Source organism: Macaca fascicularis, chromosome 11, assembly GCF_037993035.2.
Source record: "Macaca fascicularis isolate 582-1 chromosome 11, T2T-MFA8v1.1".
Lineage (NCBI taxonomy): Eukaryota > Metazoa > Chordata > Mammalia > Primates > Cercopithecidae > Macaca > Macaca fascicularis.
Window position 1 is genome coordinate 116,697,476 of NC_088385.1, and position 22,782 is coordinate 116,720,257.

Sequence of the window (22,782 nt, forward strand, 5' to 3'; positions counted from 1 at the left end):
GGAGGCCAAGGTGGGAGGATCGCTTGAGCCCAGTTCGAGACCAGCCTGGGCAACATGGTGAGATCCCATCTCTACAAAAAATAAATTTATTTATTTTTTTAAATATTACAAAATAAAATAACAGCTCCTACCCCAAAGGGCTATTGTGAGGATTAAATGTGATAATTCGAGCCTTCAGCGTAGTGCCTGCCAAACACGAAGTGTTCAATGAATAGCAGCTTCTTTGCCATTCTTGCTAACATTCCCTGAGTTTACAGTGGGGGTGGGGGAAGATGACATTGAGGTCCAGGGAGGTCAGAACTGAGCAGGCACTGGAACCCAGACTTCCCGGCTCCAAAACCAGGGCTTGTGACTGCACAGACCTCACCTTTGGAAAGGGTTTCCTTGCCACCTCATGTTCATCTTCCGTCACCTTTGGAAGGCTGTCAGGACAAGGGCTGCTTCCCAGCTGGGAGACTGAGGACCAGAAGGGACAGGACACTCGTCCATGCATACATTCTTCTACCCCACTTCCAGGTGCAAAAGTCCCGAGTTTGCCAAATCAGAGAAGGGGGAAGAGGGCAGGCGCCCGTGATGAATGGATGGGGTGGGAGTCGGGGAAGGGAGCCTGAGGCAGCAGAAAACCAGTCTGAGATCCTTCCTCTGTCCCAGCCCACCTCAACACCAGTCTGTGCCAACAGTAGGCTGCTGCCTCAGGGGTTAACTGCTTGGAATTACGACTGAGGCTAATGTGCCTGCAATGCTACCATCAGTAATGCCTACCCTCCATGGCACATTTTACACAGCACCTCCCACTTGGTTGGTTTTTGTTTTGAGACAGGGTATGTCTCCATTACCCAGGCTGGAGTGCAGTGGCACAATCATGGCTCACTGCAGCCTCGACCTCCCAGGCTCAAGCAATCCTCCCACCTCAGCCTCCCTAGGAGCTGGGACCGCAAGCATGTACCACCATGCCTACCTACTTTTTTTTTTTTTGAGATGATGTCTCGCTCTGTCACCCAGGCTGGAGTGCAGTGATGCGATCCTGGCTCACTGCAAGCTCCGCCTCCTGGGTTCATGCCATTCTCCTGCCTCAGCCTCCTGAGTAGCTGGGACTACAGGCGCCCGCCACCATGCCCGGCTAATGTTTTGTATTTTTTTTTTTTAGTAGAGACGGGGTTTCACTGTGGTCTCGATCTCCTGACCTCATGATCCGCCCACCTCGGCCTCCAAAAATGCTGGGATTGCAGGCATGAGCCACTGCGCCCAGCCACCATGCCTACTTTTAAAATGTATTTTTTGTAGAGATGGGGTCTCACTATACTGCCCAGGCTAGTCTCTAATGCCTGGGCTCACGTGATCCACCCACCTTGGCCTCCCAAAGTGTTGTGATTACAGGCATGAACCACTGTGCCTGGCCCCTTCTATCTGTTTTAATCCAAATAGTAACTATAGAGATGAAATATTATTGTGTCCATTCCCAGATGTACAAACTCAGTCCCGGGAGAAAGGAGGTTTCACCAATGCCAATCATAGGCTAAGCACTTTCACATTTCTCTCTCATTTGAGGTAGGTGTTATTGTTATCATTTCACAGATGAACAAACGGAGGATCAGAAAGAATGAGATTTAACTGAGGCCACACTCTACAGGAAGTGAATGTGCATAAAATTCCAACCATTTGCTTTTAAATCCATCTGAGTTCATTCATCCCTTTGGGGGCTACCATCCCCTCTCCCTGGGAGCCCCCTTCTCAACGCAATGTCCCTTGGAACGCAGCAGGACGGGTGGCACAGTGGTGACAGGCTTGGAGTCTGACTCTTGGCTTTGCCATTTAGTAACTGTGTGGCCCCAGACGGATCACTTGACCTCTCCGAGCTTCAGTTTCCTCGCCTGTGAAAGGAGCTCATCACAGTCCCCACCGCTGGGTTGCTTGTCATTGTGGTATCAGAGTCTCACAATGTGGCCGCAAAGCACTGCGTTGGGGATGATGTCACTCAGACAAAAGCTCTAGGGCGAGGGGACTCCCTGCTGGTAACTGCTGAGCCCAGATGCCTGGAACAGGGCCTGGCACATAACAGCTGCTCAAGATGTGTTTGCTGGATGAATGAATGAATTAATGAATGAATGAACACAGAGGGAAGGAGTGAAAGATGGGCTTAGTCATTCTCTCCAGAGCAGACAGGTCCCCCAAGTGAACCTCTGCCCAACTAACTAATTAGCTTCCTCCCTTCCATCTTTTAACAGACAGCTTACTGAGCACCTACTATGTGTGGGGCTTTCTGGCCTATGAGACCAATACCTCTCATGAGGACAACTATTGTGAGCCCATTTTATAGATGAGGAAACTGAGGCTCAACAAGACCAGGACACTCACCTATGCAAACTTGGTCTCAGAGCCAGAGCCTGTATCTGAGCAGGCACTTCCTTCTGATGCCCTGCCTGGCTGGCTCGTCCAGTCACTCATTCCTTCCTTCATTCATCCCTTCACTCTATCTATAGGTATTCCTGAGCCCCTCCTGTGTGCCAAGGGGGGACATGAGTGAGCCAGACCCATGGGTCAGTCAGCCCCATGCCCCCTGTCCCACCCTCACCTGCTGAGGTCTCAGCCCAAAGCCCACGGAGCCCACCCTCCATAAACACACACGTACACACAATACACACACACATACACACATTACACACATATACACATACACAGAATACACACACTTACATACACACATTATACACATATACACATACACTACACACACATACACACAATACACATATACACACACATACATACAATACACACACATACATACATTACACACATATATGCATACATACACACATACAATACACACACATACATATGCACATTACACACATATACACATACACACAATACACATATAAACATACATACAATACACACATACATATATACACAAACACACACAGACACATGCACACACATGCATACACATTCACATATACATATACGTATATACATACACATATGCACACACATGCACACAGACATACATGCACACATATACATGTACACACATACACATACATGTACACACCTACACATATACACACATACACATATATACACATACACACATAGACATACACACACACATACACATGCACATCAATACACACACACACACACACACACATACACAGAGGGAACGGTCTCAGAAGCTGGCCAGCCCACTCGGTCAAGCGGGTGGAACCCAGGCCACTCCACCCTCGGGGGAAAACGGGCGCCCGGTGAGACTGAGGAGCTCTTTGTGCAAGGGGCAGGGTGGGTGGACAGGAGCGGCAGCTGTTACTCACTAACCAAAGAAATAGAAGGATATTCCTGTTTGGTCAATGGCCCGCCTGTCTGTCCCCTGAGCCCCCGCCTCCTTCTGTGGCCTTCCCAACACCCTGACCTCATCTGGAGACTTGCAAGGGCTTCCTGTGCGCCTGGCGTGGTCTCATGTGATCCTCCCTCACCGATGAGGACACATGCTCAGAGAGGGGATGTGACCTCCTTGGAGTCACACAGCCAGCAGTGGCCAGGGCTCGGGGCAAAAAGAGGAAACCAATGGTCAGGAAGGGGCTAAGGGTGGGAAGGAAGTCAGAGTCACATTGAAAGTGAGGCCCTGTCCCTTCCTCATTCCTGTCCAGCCACTGGGGTGCCAGATCATGGGATCCAAGGGCACCCAAGGCAGAAGGAGCCCAGGCCAGAACAAGAGCGGCAGCCAGAATAACCCAAATCCCTCCCCAAGTTGGCAGAGCTCTGACCTCAGCAAAGCCCAGGAACAGAGAGGTTAAGCCACTTCCCGAGGTCACAGAGCAGCAACTGGCAGAGCTGGGAGGTAAGCTGAGGTGGCTCAAATGCCAAGATGGGTGAGCCTACCGTAGCTTTCCACGCAAGAAGCTAAGCTGACCACTGGGCTTTTCATGGACCCAAGGACACCAGTGTCACTCAGATCTGGCTTCCAGTTCCAGTTCTGTCATGAGCCAGCTGGGCATCCCTAAGTAAACTGTTTCCTCTCTGAGTCTCAGTTTCCTCAGCTGTAAAATGGGGCTTGGCATTCCTGCCCTTGCCCACCCCCAGCAGTGGGGAAGCTGTGACACCATCGAAATGCACATCAGCTCTCAGGCCTGTAATCTGAGCACTTTGGGAGGCCAACGCAGGAGGATCACTTGAGCTCTGGAATTCGAGACCAGCCTGGGCAACATAGTGAGACCCCTGTCTCTGAAAAAAAATTTAATTAGCTGGGTGTGTCCCAACTACTTGGGAGACTGAGGTAGGAGGATCACTTGAGCCCAGGAGTTCAAGGCTGCTGTGAGCTATGATCACACCACTGCATTCCAGCCTGGGCAACAGACTGAGACCCTGTCTCTAAAAATAATAAATGAAAATAAAAAGTGCACATCAGGCAATAGATGCTAGTTTTAAACTAAATACTAGAGGTTGTGCTGAAGACTGTCCACAACCTCTCAGCAAGGCAGGCGTTACCTTATCCCCTTCGTCCAGATGAGGAAACTGAGGCCAAAGGAATAACGGAACTTATTGGAAGCTGGGATTGGAACCTGGGCAGCTGGGCTCCAGCCCTAGTTTTCAAGCATTAAATCAAGAAAGTAAAAAATGTTGATGGCTCCTGGCGCTCAGTCCATGCTCATAAATATTTCCTTGCTGAAAACATATCATTATCTGCCCAAATGCAAGTCTAGCTTTGCCCCCAATACCTTCCACCCACCCACCTGGCATGGAGGGGCTCTCTGAGGATGTCTGGGGGACGAGCTGGAAGAAAACATGCCCTGGAATGGGCCTGGGGACAAGGGGAGCCAACACAGTCTGAGGCAGAAGAACTGTGCTTCAGAGCCCCATCCAGGTGCCTTGGATCATCCCTGCAAAGTGGGACGAGAGTCCCTTTGACAGAGGAGGAAATGGAAGCCCAGAGAGGCCAGGTGGCTTCCCCAAGCTCCTCCGGGGGGAACAGCAGGCCTGTCTCAAACATGCGGATGCAGTTTAAGCCCAGGCCTGTCTGTGCAATTCAGGTTCTTTGTTTTGAGAAAGGATCTGTCACTCTGGAGCGCAGTGGTGCAATCGCAGTTCACTGCAACTTCTGACTCCTGGGCTTAAGCGATCCTCCCACCTCAGCCTCTCAAGTAGCTGGCACTACAGGTGCATGCTACCATGTTCAGCTAATTTTTGTATTTTTTCTAGAGACGGGGTTTCAACATGTTGCCCGGCTGGTCCCGAACTCCCGGGCTTGACCAGTCCACCCACCTCAGTCTCCCAAAGTGTTGGGATTATGGGTGTATGCCACTGCACCCAGCCAATTCAGGTTCCTATCTCTGGTAGCTCCCCCATGACCCCAGGCACCCCAGAGAGGGTCCAGACAAATGGGGATGGGCCACCTTACAGGTGAAGGAATGGATTTGCAATCGGACAAATGGGATTCAGGTCCCAGCTCTGCCCCTTCTCAGCTGAGAGAACCTAGGCAAGCGACTTCACCCTCCAGACTTCATTCCGCCCTCTGAAAAATGGGGACGAAAATAGTTTTGTATCCAAATATGCTGAGAGTGCTTGACTCAGTGCTTGGCACACAGTAAGTGCTCAATAAAGGCTTGCCACTGTCATAATAATTGTTAATGCAACCCAGGGTTGGCTAAAGCCAGACAGAACCTTGTACCCAGAGTTCAGAACAGCAGCCACAGGGCCTAAGACTACGAGTTATCTCAAGAGATCTGAATTAATCTTTAACAGGTGAATTCTGCTCCAAATTGGTGATGCGGAGCATTCCAGAGGGCCCACTGCCATAAAATAAATGTTTTCTCGACTCCCCAGACTCTATCTGTGACAAGAGGAGCTGTTACCTGGGTCCCTATAATTTGGAGAATGGACTGGAGTGTCTTTCCCAAAGTCAAATGGGGGAAACTGAGGCAGACAGCAGGGTCAAGGGCCTGCATGGGGTAGAGATACCCACTTCATGTGGACCCCATCCCCCTAGGTACAGAGGAAGGAACTCAGAGGACTTTGACCAACTCAAAAGTATTTGTTCAGACAACCATGCCATAGATACTGACTGAGCACCTACTATGTGCCAGGCACATGAGGCTCAGTCTTGTGTGTTTCCTTCCCTCCTACATCTCCTTCCAGCTGCCCCTCTCCACTCGGAGCTTGGATGACTTCCCCAGCCTTGGGGCCAGCCTCTCTGAGCTCCTCCAATCTTTCCCACTCTGCAGCCAAAGGGACCTTTCTAGAACACACAAACAACCATGTCACTCCCAGGTGGGACTTCTGGGCCTCTGGGTCTGACTTAGCCCCTGCCTGTCTGATCCCTCACCCTTTCCAGTCACGTCACAAACTCCAGACAAACAGAACGATTTCTCTGCTCTATAAACCCCAGGTGTAGCCACCTGGTAACAGGTAAAAGTCATGTCTCCGCTAGTGCCATTCTCTTTGCCTGAATACCCTTTCCTCTACTTTTGCATTTATTCTTCAAGGTGCGGTTCAAACACTACCTTGACCAAGCCCTCATGGGTCCTTCCTGGGCCAGTCCTCCTACCCTACAGCATTCTCCCCTGACCCCATCTATTCCACAGCATACATTTACTAAGCGTTGGCCATCCACGCACATCTTGCTAGATGCCCACAAGTCAGGTGTGGGAGCTCCTCCCCGGGGCCACAAGGGAAAATCCTTCTTCCCTTCACACCCCTCAAGCTAGAGCGAGGCTGGGATTCGAAGCGTCTCAGTGCTCCAGTGCCCAGTCCAGAGCTGGCATGGGTGACCTTGCAGAGAGCATTTGCTGGAGGAGGCAGTAAGTGGCAGAGGCACGGCTGGCAGCAGATGAGGCAGGAGGAACCTCCACAGCCCCTTCCCCAGATATAAAGTGTCTGGGTTTCACCTGGGGAATCCCAGCCATCCTCACAGGAGCTTAGGTGAAACATCCCTCCTGGGGGCATCACACGCTTTTTGTTCAGGCAACCATTCCCTGGTTACCTCCATTTCAAAACAGCCCCACCTTGGTCTTACAAAGTGAACCGCCCTGATCTATGACTGCCATTTGCCATTTGTGTCTGGGACCCCTTCCCCCTGCAATTCACCAATCAAGGTGGGTGTCCAGGCTTTCTGGTTCCCCTTGTTCTTCAAACAGAACGAACTAGAGGAAGGCCAATTGACTTTTTCACCCTCTTTGTTAAGAAAATGTTTGGGGCAACAACAGCTGGTAAAACAATCACGGCAGCCAACAGTGACTGTGCCAGGTTCCTGGAAGGTCATCGGTCCTCACGACAGCCCTGGGGGCTTGCCCTCAGGCACCCCAGTATTACAGAGGAGAGAACACAGAGGCTCAGACAGCTAGGGGACTAGGCCAAGGGCACACAGCAGGGGACTGCAGAGCACACCCCGGGCCCCACACAGACCCACTCAGCCTCGCAAATGACCCAGGCCTGACCTTTCTACCCATGCTCCCCCAAAAGCCCACTTCGTCACCCTCCTCAGGAGCCAGCCCCGAGTTACCCTCTGCCCTTGCTCTGGAGCCAAAGTGGCAAATCTTAAATCCTCAAGCAGTTCTTAGCATCCCAGAACAAAGCTCCCATAGGGTATCTGCCTAGCATTTCAGGGGTTCACGGCCCCCCTGCCCCCAGCAGAGGCCCTTGTTTTAGAAGCTGAGACAGAAAAGCCACAGGACCCACCTCTGCCCTGCCACTTCCCAGGCACTCCATGGGCACCAGGCCCTGTGTGCACAGCTGGTCCCAGGACAGGACACCTGGTGTGGTGGGAAGGGCTTTGGGGCTGGACAGCCCCTGGGTTTAAATCCCAATTGTCTAGATCCCCGACCTAAGCCTCAGTTTCCCCATCTGCAAAACAGAGAGGACAGACAGAGGGAATGGCTGGAGCCGGCTGGGGCAGTGGGTGGCTCGATGAATGTGTCTGTGGTTGGTGTTTCCAGGCTAGTGGGGAGTGTGGGAGCCTCTCTCTCCCCGCCCCACCCCCAGCCCCGCCACCCGCCCCCGGGACGTCCTGAGAGTCCAGGGCAGAACTAGAGGTTAAAGATTTTCATGCCTCTTGGAGGAAACAGCCGTCTCTCTGGGACTCAGTAACCAAGAAGAAGCCTTTGGAAGCTCCAGACTCCAAATTCCATCCGACATGCTCAGAGGCCAAGGGCAAACCTTAGGTCCTCCGAAATCCCTCTTCCAAGTCTCCTAAGGTGGGCTGCAGGGCTCCGGGCCTTTGGTTCCCTGGCTTGGGGTCAGGGGAACCGGACCGCCCTCCCCCCAGATCTGCTACCCCAGGCCCCACGTTGGTGCCCATTTCACAGGTGATAAAACCGAGGCCCAAAGAGCCGTTGTCCTGCCCAAGGGCACTTAGCGGAGAGGCTGGCGCCTACGGAACCTAGCGCCTCCCGCCTCCCGCCTCCCGCCTCCCGCCTCCCGCGCCCCCGCTCCGCACTTTGGCGCCTCGGGACCCCCCGGAGCCGGACGGGCCACGGAGATGTCCCCAGGGGCGCAAGGGGACCTCGGCTGGGCCGCCCCTCCCGGGCCCGGGCCCCACTCACCTCCGGGACGGCTGGGCGCCGGCGGCCGGGAGCTCCGCGTTTCCTGAATCCCGGCGGGCCCGCCCGGCGCCCGTCCGCCCGCGGGTCCCTCCTCCGCCGGCTCAGATTCCAGCCGCGCGCCGCCCCCGGCCTGCTCCCCGCCCACCCGCCGGCCCGCGGACCCCGCCGAGCGCAGGCCCTGGAAGGGGCGGCCCCTGCTCGCACCCCGTCCGCCCGGCGAGGGCTACCCCTGCGGGGAAGGTGCAGGGTCAGGGCCTCAGTTTCCTCGCCTGGAAAATGGGTGTCGCGATCCCTGGATAGAGCGGCAGACGGTCGTTGGAGAGGGCTCTGGTTGGAATCGGCTCCGATTCGATCTTGCTCTGTGATTTCGGGCCGCCCTGGGTCTGTGTCCTAGTTTGTTCATGGGCGTCCCAGCCTATTCCTCCACGTGTTTGCTCATTTATTCATTCAGCAGACAATTCCCTCCAAGGAGTTGCCGGAGGTCCCTACCCTCGGGTATGGCCCACAGAGATGGTTCAGGGGTAAATAAATGTGAGCTACTCTCCTTGGTCTTCACCCAGTGCTTACAGCGAAGCCTGCCTCGGAATAGGCAATCAATATGTTTTGTTGCTGTTATTTTTGAGACAGGGTATCACTCTGTTGCCCAGGCTGGAGTGCGGTGGTGTGATCATGAATCACTTCAGCCTCAACCACCAGAGTTCAAGCAATCCTCCCGTATCAGCCTCCCTAGTAACTGGGACCACAGGCGCCCACCACCAGGCTTGGCTAATTTTATTTAAATTTTTTGCAGAGATAGGGTCTCACTATGTTGCCTAGGCTGGTCTCAAACTCCAGGGCTCAAGCGATCTACCTGCCTCGTCCTCCCAAAGTGCTGGGATTGCAAGTGTGAGTTACCGTGCCTGGCTCAATGTGTTTTTGTTTATTTATTATTATTATTATTATTATTATTTTTGATACATGTTCTCCCTTTGTCACCCAGGTTGGAATGCAGTGGCACGATCACGGCTCACTACAGCCTCAAACTCCTGGCCTCAAGTGATCCTCCCACCTCAGCCTCCTGAGCAGCTGGGACAGGCATGCACCACCACACCCCACTAATTTTTATTTTTTTGTAGAAGGGGGTGGGGGAGGGGAGGGGTCTCACTATGTTGTGCAGGCTGGTCTCAAACTCCTGGCCTCAAGTGATCCTCCCACTTCAATCTCGCAAACCACTGAGACTATAGGCATGAACCACCACACCCATCCATGTATTTTTTATCAGATAACAAAGACGGGCCCCAACACATAGCCATACCCTCTACCCAGCACTAAGTCCACTTGAATACCTCCACAGGATGGGCAGCTCACTTCCTCCAGGGTGGTTGGAAAGCCTAGTGGGCCCACAGCTTGGCTCTGTGACTCCCTAACCCAGCAGTCCTACGCAAGTCCCTTCACCTTTGTGCCTCAGTGCCTCTACATCCCCCTGTAGAGTGGGGCATACAAAAGTCCTCGCCTCACAGTCACGGTGAAGATGCTGGGAGCATCCCAGTTGTGCAGAGCTTTTTTATTTTTTTTTTGAGACAGAGTCTCACTCTGTCACCCAGGCTGGTGTACAGTGGCGCGATCTTGGCTCACGGCAACCTCTGCCTCCTGAGTTCAAGCGATTATCCTGCCTCAGCCTCCTGGGGGCTGGGATTACAGGCATGCGCCACCATGCCAGGCTAATTTTTTGTGTTTTTAGTAGAGACAGGGTTTCACCATGTTGACCAGCCTGGCCTCGAACTCCTGACCTCAGGTGATCCTCCCACTTCAGACTCCCAAAGTGCTGGGATTACAGGTGTGAGCCACTGCGCCTGGGCCAGAGCCATGCCATTTTCATTATTAGTGTTTTCACTAAATTGACCCCACTCAGGGACTGTGGGGTAGATCCTTCCTCCTCAGCTTGAAAATAGCAGTATCTCCCCTGAGGTCCAACAGCTGGAAAGTGAAATTTTATAATTGCTGGAGGGGGGAGAGAGAGAGAGAGAGAGAGAAAGTGTGTGTGTGTGTGTGTGTGTGTGTGTACCCCTGAATATGATTGATGTGTTCACCTCCAGTGTGAAACATTTACAAAGAAACAAACCCTAATAATTAACTCACTGAGCACAGAAGCGTAGTGGATGAGAGGGAGAAGTGTTGCCAAATAAACTTTTCTTGCAACAGGCTGTGAGGTAGGGGTTTGCTGTACCCATTTTGCAAATGGGAAACTGCAGCTTGGAGAGGAGTGTGGCCTCTCCGAAAGCTGCTCCTTCCATGGTGGGGGTTGGGGTGGTAAAGAGAACCGTCTGAGGGTCCAGAGTAAACAGGCAGATGTCTGGCAGTGGAGAGGAAGGTAAACACAGGGCCCCTCACACCTCCCTGACAGACAGCTATCTGCTGCGGACCCTCAGGGCTGGGGTTGGGGCTGGGCCAGGTTGAGGGTGGAGGAGTGAGTCTGGGGCCCATTTCTGCAGAAAGGCCTGTCTTAATTTCAAAGAAAATGGCAAGGGCGCTTCCAGCCACAAGGAGGCTGATGTTGGGGACTGGAACTGGAGGAGATGGGGCCGGGGATGGCGACCTGCTCTTCTCTAAGCTCAGAGGGAAGGGGCCTGAGTCCTCAGCATCAGCATCGCTAACCCAACTCTTTCCTGATCCCCATTTCATAGATGGAACAACTGAGGCCCCCGTGCAGGGAAGTGACTCATCTTGGGCTAAGCAGCTGGAGCTTGGCCTCTGCACCAGACACCAGGGTTCAAATCCTGCCCTGCCACTGATGGGAGAAGGAGCTGTGGTGGGAGCTGTGGGCAAGAGCCTCCCTCTCTCTCTGTGCCTCAGTTTCCCCACCTAAAACATGGGTACCAGTGCCCATGAAGCAAGGGAACGTGTTCATGACCACAGGTCTAGCACCTGGCACTTAGTAGGTGCTTTAAAAATACTGGTTGATGGGTCAGACGAAGTGGCTCATACCTGTTATCCCAGCACTTTGGGAGGCTGAGGTGGGCAGATCGTCTGAGGTCAGGAGTTCGAGACCAGCCTGGCCAATACGGTGAAACCCCATCTCCACTAAAAATACAAAAATTAGCTGGGCGTGGTGGGGGGCACCTGTAATCCCAGCTACTTGGGAGGCTGAGACAGGAGAATTGCTTGAACCTGGAAGAGGGAGGTTGCAGTGAGCCGAGATCACGCCACTGCACTCCAGCCTGGGCAACAGAGAGAGACTCCATCTCAAAAAAAAAAAAAAAAAAAAAAAAATCCTGGTTGATGAAGCTGGGGGAGAGGAGAATGGGAGATTGCTGTTTTTTGGGCATAGGGTTTCAGTTTTGTAAGATGCAAAGAGTTCTGGAGATGAATGATGGCGACGATGGTCACACAACAATATGAATGTACTTTTTAAGTTTAATTTTTATTTTTTTTTTCATTTTAGAGACAGCGTATTGCTCTGTAGCCCAGGCTATAGTACAGTTGCCTGATCATAGCTCATTGCAGCCTGAAATTTCTAGGTTCAAGCGATCCTCCCGCCTCAGCCTTCTGAAGAGCTGGGACTATAGGTGCATGTCACCAAGCCTGGCTTTTTAAATTTTATTTTTTGTAGAGGTGGGGTCTCACTATGCTGCCCAAGCTGGTCTCAAACTCCTGTGCTCAAGTGATCCTCATAACCTGGCCTCTCAAAACGCTGGGATTACAGGCGTGAGCCACTGTGCCTGGCCAGAAAGAACTTTTCCTCTTAGGGAAGGAAAGGCTTTCAAGGCCCTTAGCATTGGCTGTGAGTCACGTGGCAGCCACAGGTAGGGCGCAGCCTTGCTCTCCATGCAGCTCCTGGACTGCCCCAGGTGGACTCAGCTACCTCCCCTAAGAAAGGTTCCTGGGCAGCAGCCAAGGGTCTGCATTTACCAAGTGCTTACTGTATGCCAGGTCCAGTGCCAGACACTGGGGAGAGATTGGTGAGCCAGACAGGTCAGGATCTCAGGGACTTTATACCCAGGGTACCCAGTTATAAAAACAAGACACGTGCACCTCACTTTACAGTTGGCATAGTCCTGATCCTGCCACCAATTCAGTTCATCTTTTGACAGCCTGGAAAGGAGGAATTCTTCTGCCATTTTATAGATAATGACACAAAGAGGCCACTTGTCTGAGATCCCACAGCTGGTAAGATTTGAACCCAAGCCCAGCAGACTCTACAGTGTAGCATGACCAGCAGGAATATTTTCTTGGCCAGGCACGGTGGCACACACCTGTAATCAGAGCATTTAGGAGAATCACTTGAGCCCCAGAGGTCGAGCTTGCAGTGAGCTGTGTTCGGGCAGCTGCACTCCAGCCTGGACAACAAAGCAAGACCCTGTCTAGAAAAAATATATATATATAGATATGATCTCAAAAAGACAGACCATAAGTGTGGGTGAGGAAGTGGAGAAGCTGGAATCTTCACGCACTGCTGGTAGGAATGTGTAATGGGCTGGCTGCTCTGGAAAACAATCTGGCAGTTCCTCCAAATATTAAATCTAGAGTTACTGCCGGGCACGGTGGCTCCTGCCTATAATCCCAACGCTTTGGGAGGTCAAGGCGGGTGGATCGCTTGAGGCCAGGAGTTCGAGACCAGCCTGGCCAATACGGTGAAACCCCTAACAAAAAGTACAAAAATTAACTGGGCGTGATGGCAGGCACCAGTAATCCCAGCTACTCAGGAGGTTGAGGCACAAGAATTGCTTGAGCCCAGGAGGCAGAGGCTGCAGTGAGCTGAGATTGTGCCACTGCACTCCAGCTTTGGCAACAGAGTGAGATCCTGTCTCAAAAAAAAAAAAAAAAAAAAATCTAGAGTTCCCATATGACCCAGTAATTCCACCCCAGGAACATAACCAAGAGAAATGAAAACTTACGTCCATAGAAAAACTTGAATGTTCATAGCAGCATTATTCATAATAGCCAAAAGAAAAAAAATGACTCAAATTCTCAATGGATAAACACAGTATATCCACACAATGGAATACTATTTGGCAATAAAATGAATGGTGTACTGAGTCATGCAACAACATGGATGAACCTTGGAAACAGGATGCTAAGTGGCCAGATGCAAAAGGCCGCATATTACATAATTCCATTTATATGAAATGGTCAGAAGAGGCAAATCTATAGAAAGAGAAAGGAGATCAGTGGTTGTCGGGGCTGGGGGGAAGGGAGGATTTGGGGGGCCAAGGGTAATGGCTAAAGGGTATGGGCTTTTTCTTTTTCTGTCGCACAGGCTGGAGTGCAAAAGTGCAACCACAGCTCACTGCGCCCTCTAACTCCTCGGTTCAAACATTCTCTCACCTCAGCCTCCTGAGTAGCTGGGACTACAGGCGCGTACCACCACACCCAACCAAACAGGATGATGCAAATATTCTAAAATTGACTGGTGATGGTTGCTCATATGTATGACTATACTAAAAACCACTGAAGACCGGGCACGGTGGCTCATGCCTGTAATCGCAGCACTTTGGGAGGCCAAGGTGGGAGGATCACCAGGTCAGGAGTTCCAGACCAGCCTGGCTAACATGGTGAAACCCCGTATCTACTAAAAATACAAAAATTAGCCAGGCATGGTAATGCGTGCCTGTAATCCCAGCTACTCAGGAGGCTGAGGCAGGAGAATCGCTTGAACCTGGGAGGCAGAGGTTGCAGTGAACCGAGATCACGCCATTGCACTCCAGCCTAGGCAACAGAGTGAGACTCAAAAAATTTTTTAAATTAAGTAAATAAATAAAATAAAAACCATTGAAGAGTATACTTTAAGTGGGTGAATTGTATGGTATATGACTATCTTAATAAAGCTGTTGTGAAATTTTCTTTTTTTAAAAAAAAAGGAAGACAGCCAGGTACAGTGGCTCATGTACTGTCATCCCAGCACTTTGGGAGGCTGAGGCAAGAGGAACGCTTGAGGCCAGGAGTTCAAGAGCAGCGTGGGCAACATAGTGAGAACCCACTTCTACAAAAAGAAGGAGGAGAAGGAGAAGGAGAAGGAGAAGACATGATCTCTAGGATCAAAAGGATTAGGTGTGGCTCTATCATACTTGTAAGCTGTGACCTAGGGCAGGTGACTTTGCCTCTCTGAGCCTTGCTTCTCTCATCTGTAAAATGACAGCAGTAACCTCCCCTGCCTCTTCAGGTTGTAGGGATTAAACACAACAGGGCTTGTGAGGGCTGGGCAGTACAGGAACATAGTAACTGTTCAATAAATAGTCCCACAATGTGGCCCCGACTCCTCCAAGACTAACTTCACGTGCCCTCCCACCCACGCGCTTCTAGCTTTAGCTAGTGTTCTCCCGTAGGTTCCTTCACGTCTTCCTTCCCAGCAACCCTGCGAAGTGAGCATCAGTTTCCCCATTTGATTGTGCCCATTTTACGAATGGGAACTACTGAGTCCAAAAGACAGCAAGCATAGCTCTCCTCCTCACTCCCCAGGCAGAAACTTCTTTCCTCTCCTTCCCCACACTCCCTGCTGTCCTCCCCTGCTCTCTCCCTTCCTTCATTCCATGTCCCCTCTTCAACCCCGCCCCCTCCCCTTTGCCCAGCTGGTGGTTGGTTTAGGCCAAGAGTTAATGTCTGGGTCCCTGGGGGCCTGGAGTGGGTCTCTGAGGTATAGATATAGCCAAGGCCACCATGTGGGGTTGGAACCCTGCAAATCCCAGCCTCTCAGCCCCTCCTGCGCCAGCCTGTCAGCCCCTCTTCCCTCCTCCCCATCATCTTCATCTCATCCACCCCTCCCTGGGTGGGTCTTCTCCCCTACCTTTTGCAGACCAACAAACTGAGGCTCCACACAGTGAAAGCCGTTTGCCTGAGGAGATAGATACCTGCCGATGGTGCCCTCAGGATTCAAATGCAGGATTGTCTGAATTCCAACTGCACCTTTCAGCCACTAAGCAACCGCTTCCCACTGTCCTGTGTGCCTCAGGCCCCTCACCACCGAGGGGGTCTCTGTTCACACCCCCTAGGATGAGATCAGGGAGTAGGGGTGGGGTAGGAGACATGGAGAGACATTCTGGTCGGCCTTCTTTGCTCTTTCCCCAGTGAATGCCGCAGATGGGCTCAAATCATGACAAAAAGAAGGAAAAACACAGGAAACTAGGGAGGAAAGGGCAGGGGAAGCACCAGGGCTAACATGCATGCATTTATGCACTGCTTGCTGTGTGCCAGAGGCACTGTGTAGGACTCTGCCTTCATGAGCTCCGTCCAGCTGCATGAGAGGAAGCACGCCCAGAGAGGTGAAGGAACCTCCCCAGGGCCACACAGCAGGGAGGAGTCTCCCAGGTTCCCCATGAAATCACATCTCCCCCCATTTACCAAGAAGCCACAGAGACTGGACAGAAAGAGGCTGCAGACAATCAGTGGCTCTGTCCACCCTGGTCCCGAGAATAGCCAGCTTTTGTCCCAGTCACTGGGGGCCCCACCCTGCCAGGGACTTTCAATGAGGCTCTTCTGGAATTCTCTCTGGGCCAGAAACCTGAGGCCAGGTGGAGTGGAAGCTCATCTCAGATGACCGTTGCCATGGGCACAGCCACTCTCAGCCGCCCAGTCACTGGCTGTGATTCCATTCCTCTGGGCAGCCGGGCGTGGTGGCCTGTGGGTAGGGCCAGTCACAGCTGGCCACAGGCACTTCAAAGATAGTCTCCATCTGAAGGCCATGGCACAGGCAGGGGTGGGAGTGTCCAGGCCTTGGTCCCAGGGAAAGCAGGCTGATTCAGGACTTCTCAGCTGGGGTCCCTGTGTGGGCAACTGGGAGTCCATGGAGGTCCTAGAACAGGCAGTGGAATTGTGAGGGGGTGAGAGAGGATCATGACTTTCAGAGGCCTGGGACACCCTCCCTACCCCATGCCCCCAACAAAGTAAAGCACACTTTGTGTGAGGAAGTCTCACTTTACCAGCCAGGAAGGAACAGAGGTTGGATTGGGGCAGGGGAGGGGACAGCCTCTCTTCCGAGTCCCTCAAAGGGACCCCTAGAAATAGATCCTGGCTAACAGCTTGCAACCTGTAAACTGGCTCTGTCGCCCCCCACTCACAGGGGCTATGATTTCCCCTGTTCTTAGACCAAAAACCACATTCACGCGGGCCTCAGCACCTGTAGGTTTCATCCTCCACTGCCATCCTCTCTTCTTCTCCAGGCTCTGGCCACCTTGGCCTCTCTCCGTCCTTGTGCATGTTGCTTTCTCTCCTGCCCCGGGGCCTTTGCACTAGCTATGCCCCTTCAGATCCCAGCTCAAATGTCACCTCCTCAGAAAGCGCTGCCCACCCGGACTCCAATCTAAATCAGGGGTCTTATAGTCACTTCCATCACATGACCCCTTTTGCTGTCCTCCATTGCTCATTTCCCTCTCTGGATTCACTGTGCACTGGACCTTGTTGTACCCCTGGGGAATAGAGACCTCATCTGTCGGCTGGGCGCCTGTAATCCCAGCACCTTGGGAGGATGAGGCAGGTGGATCACCTGAGGTCAGGAGTTCGAGACTAGCCTGACCAACATGGTGAAACCCCATCTCTACTAAAAATACAAAAATTAGCCGGGCATGCTGGTGCGCACCTGTAATCCCAGCTACTTGGGAGGCTGAGATAGGAGAATCGCTTTAACCTGGGAGGTGGAAGTTGCAGTGAGCTGAGATCACGCCACTGCATTCCAGCCTGAGCAACAGAGCGAGACTCTGTCTGAAAATAAAATTAAAAAAAAAAAAAAGAGAGAGAGAGGGAGAGAGAGACCTTATCTGTCTTCTTGCAAGATCCCCTGAGTCGCGTTCAGAGCCTTGAACATAGTAAGTGCTCAGCAAATGGGTTGAATGACTATCCCTTCCAGACAATCTTCTCTGGGTCAGATCAAAGACTGATTAAGGGTTCATTATCTTCACAGCTGCCCTTTATCCAGCACCCTCTGGCAGGAGGCACTGTGCTAAGTGTATTTGCATTTGTGACCCCATTCCTTGTCAGAAGCAGAGCGTAGATTTCACTGGACTTATAAATACAAGCCAGGAGCTGGATACAGTGGTAAAAGGTATCCATTGGCCGGGCGCAGTGGCTCACACCTATAATCCCAGCACTTTGGGAGGCCAAGGGAGGTGGATCACTTGAGGTCGGGAGGTGGAGACCAGCCTGACCAACACGGAGAAACCCTGTCTCTACTAAAAATACAAAATTAGCCAGGCATGGTGGTGCACTCCTGTAATCCCAGCTACTCTGGAGGCTGAGGCAGGAGAATCGCTTGAACCTGGGAGGCAGAGGTTGCGGTGAGCTGAGATCACACCATTGCACTCCAGCCTGGGCAACAAGGGAGAAACTCCGTCTCAAAAAAAAAAAAAAGGTATCAATTGTAGATTGTCAGAGCTGGGCAGGAACTCTGAACTATCTAATCCCAATTTTGCTTTATTTTTATTTACTTATTTTTAAATTTATATATATATGTGTGTGTATATATATATATATTTTCAATAGCTTTTGGGGAACAAGTGGTTTTTGGTTACATAGATGAATTGTATAGCAGTGAAGTCTAAGATTTTAGTGTTCCTGTCACCAGAGTAGTGTACATTGTTTTTACTTATTTTTTATTGACAGAAAATATTTTACATATTTATGGGGTACAAAGTGAGTGTTACATGTACAGAATGTGTTATGATCAGGTCAGGGTATTTGAGGTATCCATCACTCGTATTTATCGTTTCTATGAGTGGGTAACATTTCAAGTCCTCCTTGCTAGCTACTTTGAAATACACAAGCTGGGCGCAGTGGCTCCCGCCTATAATCCCAGCACTTTTCGGGGCTGGGGTGGGCAGATCACTTGAGGTCAGGAGTTTGAGACCAGCCTGGCCAACCTGATGAAACCTCCGTCTCTACAAAAAATACAAAAATTAGGGCCGGGTGCAGTGGCTCATGCCTGTAATCCCAGCACTTTGGGAGGCCGAGGTGGATGGATCACTTGAGGTCAGGAGTTCGAGACAAGCCTGGCTAACATGGGGAAACTCCATCTCTACTGAAAATATAAAAATATTAGCTGGGCGTGGTGGCGCATGCCTGTAGTCCCAGCTACTCAGGAGACTGAGGCAGGAGAATCACTGGAATTCAGGAGGCAGCGGTTGTAGTGAGCCAAGATCATGCCACTGCTCTCCAGCCTGGGAGACAGAGCGAGACTCTATCTCCAACAACTACAACAACAACAACAAAAATTAACTGGACATGGTGGTGCATGCCTGTAATCCCAGCTACTTGGGAGGCTGAGGCAGGAGGATGGCTTGAGCCTGGGAGGTGAAGGTTGCAGTGAGCTAAGATTGGGTCACTGCACTCCAACCTGGGCGAAGAAGACAGACATTGTTTCAAAAAAAAAAAGAAAAAAGAGAGAAAGAAATATACAACACATTGTTGCTAACTATAGTAGTAACTACTCTGCTATGGAATATTGGGGCTTATTTCTCCTACCTAACTATATATTTGTACCCATTAACCAACCTCTGTTTATCCCGCCCTCCCTCTATCACACCCTTCCCAGACTCTGGTATCTATCATTCGAGTCTCGAAAAAAACTTTCTTTTTTTTAGACAGAGTCTAGCTCTGTCCCCTAGGATGGAGTGCAGTGGCGCGATCTCGGCTCACTGAAACCTCTACCTCTTGGGTTCAAGTGATTCTCCTGCCTCGGCCTCCCAAGTAGCTGAGATTGCAGGTGTGCACCACCACACCCAGCTAATTTTTATATTTTTAGTAGAGACAGGGTTTCACCATGTTAGCCAGGCTGGTCTCAAACTCCTGACCTCAAGTGATCCACCCACCTCGGCCTCCCCAAGTGCTGGGATTACACACATGAGCCACCACACCCGGCCTATCATTCTATTCTCTAACTCCACGATATCTTTTTTTTAAGCCCCCACAAATGAGTGAGAACATGCAATATTTGTCTTTCCGTGCCTGCCTTATTTCACTAAACATAATGACCTCCACTGCCAGCCATGTGGGCTGCAAATGACATGATTTCATTCTTTCATAAGGCCAAACAGTATTTCAGTGGGTGTATATACCACACTTTCTTTCTCCACTGTCTATCAGCGGGCATTTAGGTTGCTAATCCCAATTTTAAAGACGAAACTGAGACCCAGAGGACAGAAGAGGCTTGCCCAGAGTCACACAGCAGATCAGGGCAGAGTGAGAATTGAGAATGCACAATATTTTCTGGAGTGTTCCTTGTTGATGTGTTGAGAAAGGCCCTACTGCATCTTTAAGTACAAGGAGTAGGCCAGGAGTGGTAGCTCACGCCTGTAATCCCAATACTTTGGGAGGCTGAGGTGGGCCGATCATGTGAAGTCAGGAGTTCAAGACCAGCCTGGCCAACATGGTAAAACCCCGTCTCTACTAAAAAAAAAAGTACAAAAATTAGCTGGGCGTGGTGGCATATGCCTGTAGTCCTGGCTACTCTGGAGGCTGAGACAGGAGAATCACTTGAACCCAGGAGGCAGAGGGTGCAGTAAGCCAAGATTGCACCACTGCACTCCAGCCTGGGCAAGAGAGCAAGACTCTGTCCCAAAACAAACAAACAAACAAACAAACAAACAAGAACAAGGAGTAGGTGAAAATGCTCCAGTTTAACTGCATTAAGAACCAGTTGTCCTTTCAGGAGCCTTTGGCAGGCTGTAGCATCATAATTAATAAAAATGTTAACACAATCCAGTTATTGAATATCTTCTATGTGTTCGGTATTTTACACACCTTATTTAATGTAATCCTGCGAGGTAGAGATGTTTCTGTCCCATTTCACAGATGCAGAAACTGAAGCTCAGAGAGGGGAACTGACTTGTCCTGGGCACTCAATTACAAAGTTTCAGAACCTGGACGTGAACCCAAGAATTGTTAGGTGGTGGTGGTGCTGGTGGCAGTAGTCGCAATGAAAATAACAGGACATACCTAATGACCTTCACACTGAGGCAGGTGTGAACTCAGGGCCCCAAGGCATCTGCTGGACGAGCTGCAAACTTTCCCAACAGTGTTCAAGTGAGGCTTCTCATTTAGCCCCTAGGAAACAGCCCAAGCACGGTAGGAGGACAAGTTCTCCTGCCCCTCCTGCCCTCCCTTCGTCTCACCCACTTTGGGAGCGGGCGGGAGCCTGGTGGGGTGCGGGGAGGCGCAGAGCGTGGCGGAGCCTCCCAGCTCTGCCTCTGCGGCGCAATGGGGACAGCGCCGCCTACCGGGCCCATGGGAGCTGCAGGCGCTCAATGCGCAGGCGCAGGGCTGTGGGGCCGGCGTGAAGCCGGGAAAGCATCCACCAACCAGCAAAACTGAAGGGTGGTGTCCCCATATAACCTCCTGCAAACGACGGTAATTTGGTCAACATTGAACGATTACGCAGATAAGCCCCTGCCCAGGCCGCTTCATTGACTCAGTGAGCTAGAAACTGTTGGTATTCCCATTGTATGGATGAGAAAACTGAGGCTCAGAGGGGTGAAGTGAGCTGTCCAAGTCTACTTCCCTAATAGACAGCAGACCCAGGACTCCAGTATTCGATCTCATCAGCGTATGCCCCACATCACGTAAATATATCCTTGCAGTTTTATTGAACGCCTGAACACCTACGAAGGCAGCTTACTATGCTCCAAACATTGTTCTAATTACCTTACAAATGGTAACATTTAATTGAAGCCTCACAACGAGACCTGTGTGTTACAGATAAGGAAACTGAAATTCTGAAAGGTGAAGTTGTAACCGAGTTCAAACTCCTTCTGCTCCCTGCATGACAGCCACTCGGTCTAGAGGCCAGGAGTTGGAACAAGGAAAGCGACTTTATTTCGGAGAGCCAGCAAACCCAGATGGCCTAAATGTTCTAAAGAGCTCTCTTAGAATTATATGGGCTTGGGCCGGACGCGGTGGCTCATACGTGCAACCAGCACTTTGGGAGGCTGAGGTGGGCGGATCACAAGGTCAAGAGATCGAGACCATCCTGGCCAACGTGGTGAAACCTCGTCTCTACTAAAAATAAAAAAATTAGCTGGGCGTGGTGGTGCGTGTCTGTGGTACCAGTTACTCAGGAGGCTGAAGCAGGAGAATAGCGTGAACCTGGGAGGCAGAGGTTGCAGTGAGCCGAGATCACACCACTGCACTCCAGCCTGGGCAACAGAGCGAGACTCTATCTAAAAAAAAATATATATATATATATATATGGGCTTGGCCTTGTCTTATATGTTAGGTAAATGGGGAAAGAAAGAGGCCAACTGCAGACATCTGGGTGCCGGCAAGGGTTGAGGGGGAGGTTGTGAAACTTCTTTGTCCTTGGATAATGGTCTCTCATGTGACAATAGCCAAATCTCCTTGTTCCTATAAGTCTTTAACAAAGTATAGTTGTCTACATACTTCCTCTTAATCCTAAAGTTAGTTTTGAAAACTATGTGATTTCTATTTCTGCATTTTATCTCAGTGGCTCTAAAATTATCCTAGCTTTCAAACAGGAATGGGTAAAGGCCCCTTAAACAAAAATGGACCAGTCTGGACAACATAGTCAATATAAAAAAATTTTTTAAAGATTAGCTGGGGTTGGATGCAGTGGCTCACGCCTGTAATCCCAGCACTTTGGGAGGCCGAGGCAGGTGGATCACCTGAGGTCAGGAGTTCGAGACCAGCCTGACCAACATGGTGAAACCCCATCTTTACTAAAAACACAAAAAGTAGCTGGGTGTGTTGGCGGGCACCTGTAATCCCAGCTACTCAGGAGGTTGAGGCAGGAGAATTGCTTGAGCCCAGGAAGTGGAGGCTGCAGTGAGCTGATATCACACCACTGCACTCTAGCCTGGGCAACAGAGCAGAACTCCTTTTCAAAAAAAATTAGCCAGGCATGATGGTGCATGCCTATAGTACCAGCTACTCGGGAGGTTGAGGCAGAAGGATCTCTTGAGCCCAGGAGTTCAAAGCTGCAGTGAGCTATGATTGCACCACTGCATTCCAGCCTAGGTGACAAAGCAAGACCCTGTTTTTAAAAAGACAAAAGTTCTTCTGCTGTTTAATTGTTACAAAGTGAATTTCAGTTCCTTGTCTAGAACAGTGATGTATTACAGTGGGTTTGACATGTTGCATTGTAATGGGCTCAGTGAGTTTTAGTTGAATGAATCAACAAGTGAATGTCAACCCTCATCAAACATTTGAGCTAATTTGGGTTTCTGTGCAGTCAGCCTGGGTCAGATAAGGCAGCGCCCCATCAGTGGGAACGCTTTGGCAGGAGGTGTGCTGAAAACGGCTGTCAGCTGGCACACAAGTGAACACAGCT

The 22,782-nt window shown here is 50.9% G+C and overlaps 1 protein-coding gene and 1 long non-coding RNA gene across 6 annotated transcripts in view; one reads left to right on the top strand and one right to left on the bottom strand.

Moving 5' to 3' along the window:
- TRPV4 (transient receptor potential cation channel subfamily V member 4) overlaps positions 1-8,589 on the bottom strand; it is a 52,493-nt gene extending 43,904 nt beyond the window's left edge. For all 5 annotated transcript variants that reach the window (XR_012420603.1, XM_074007751.1, XM_074007749.1 and 2 more), the window contains exon 1: positions 8,538-8,589. The gene's annotated coding sequence lies outside the window, so the exon portion shown is untranslated. The remainder of the gene's footprint in view (positions 1-8,537) is intronic.
- LOC135966330 (uncharacterized) lies at positions 8,031-10,720 on the top strand. The gene is made up of 3 exons (XR_010579588.2): positions 8,031-8,189; positions 9,328-9,422; positions 9,517-10,720. It is a non-coding gene; the product is annotated as an uncharacterized lncRNA (long non-coding RNA).
- Positions 10,721-22,782: the final 12,062 nt, after the last annotated feature.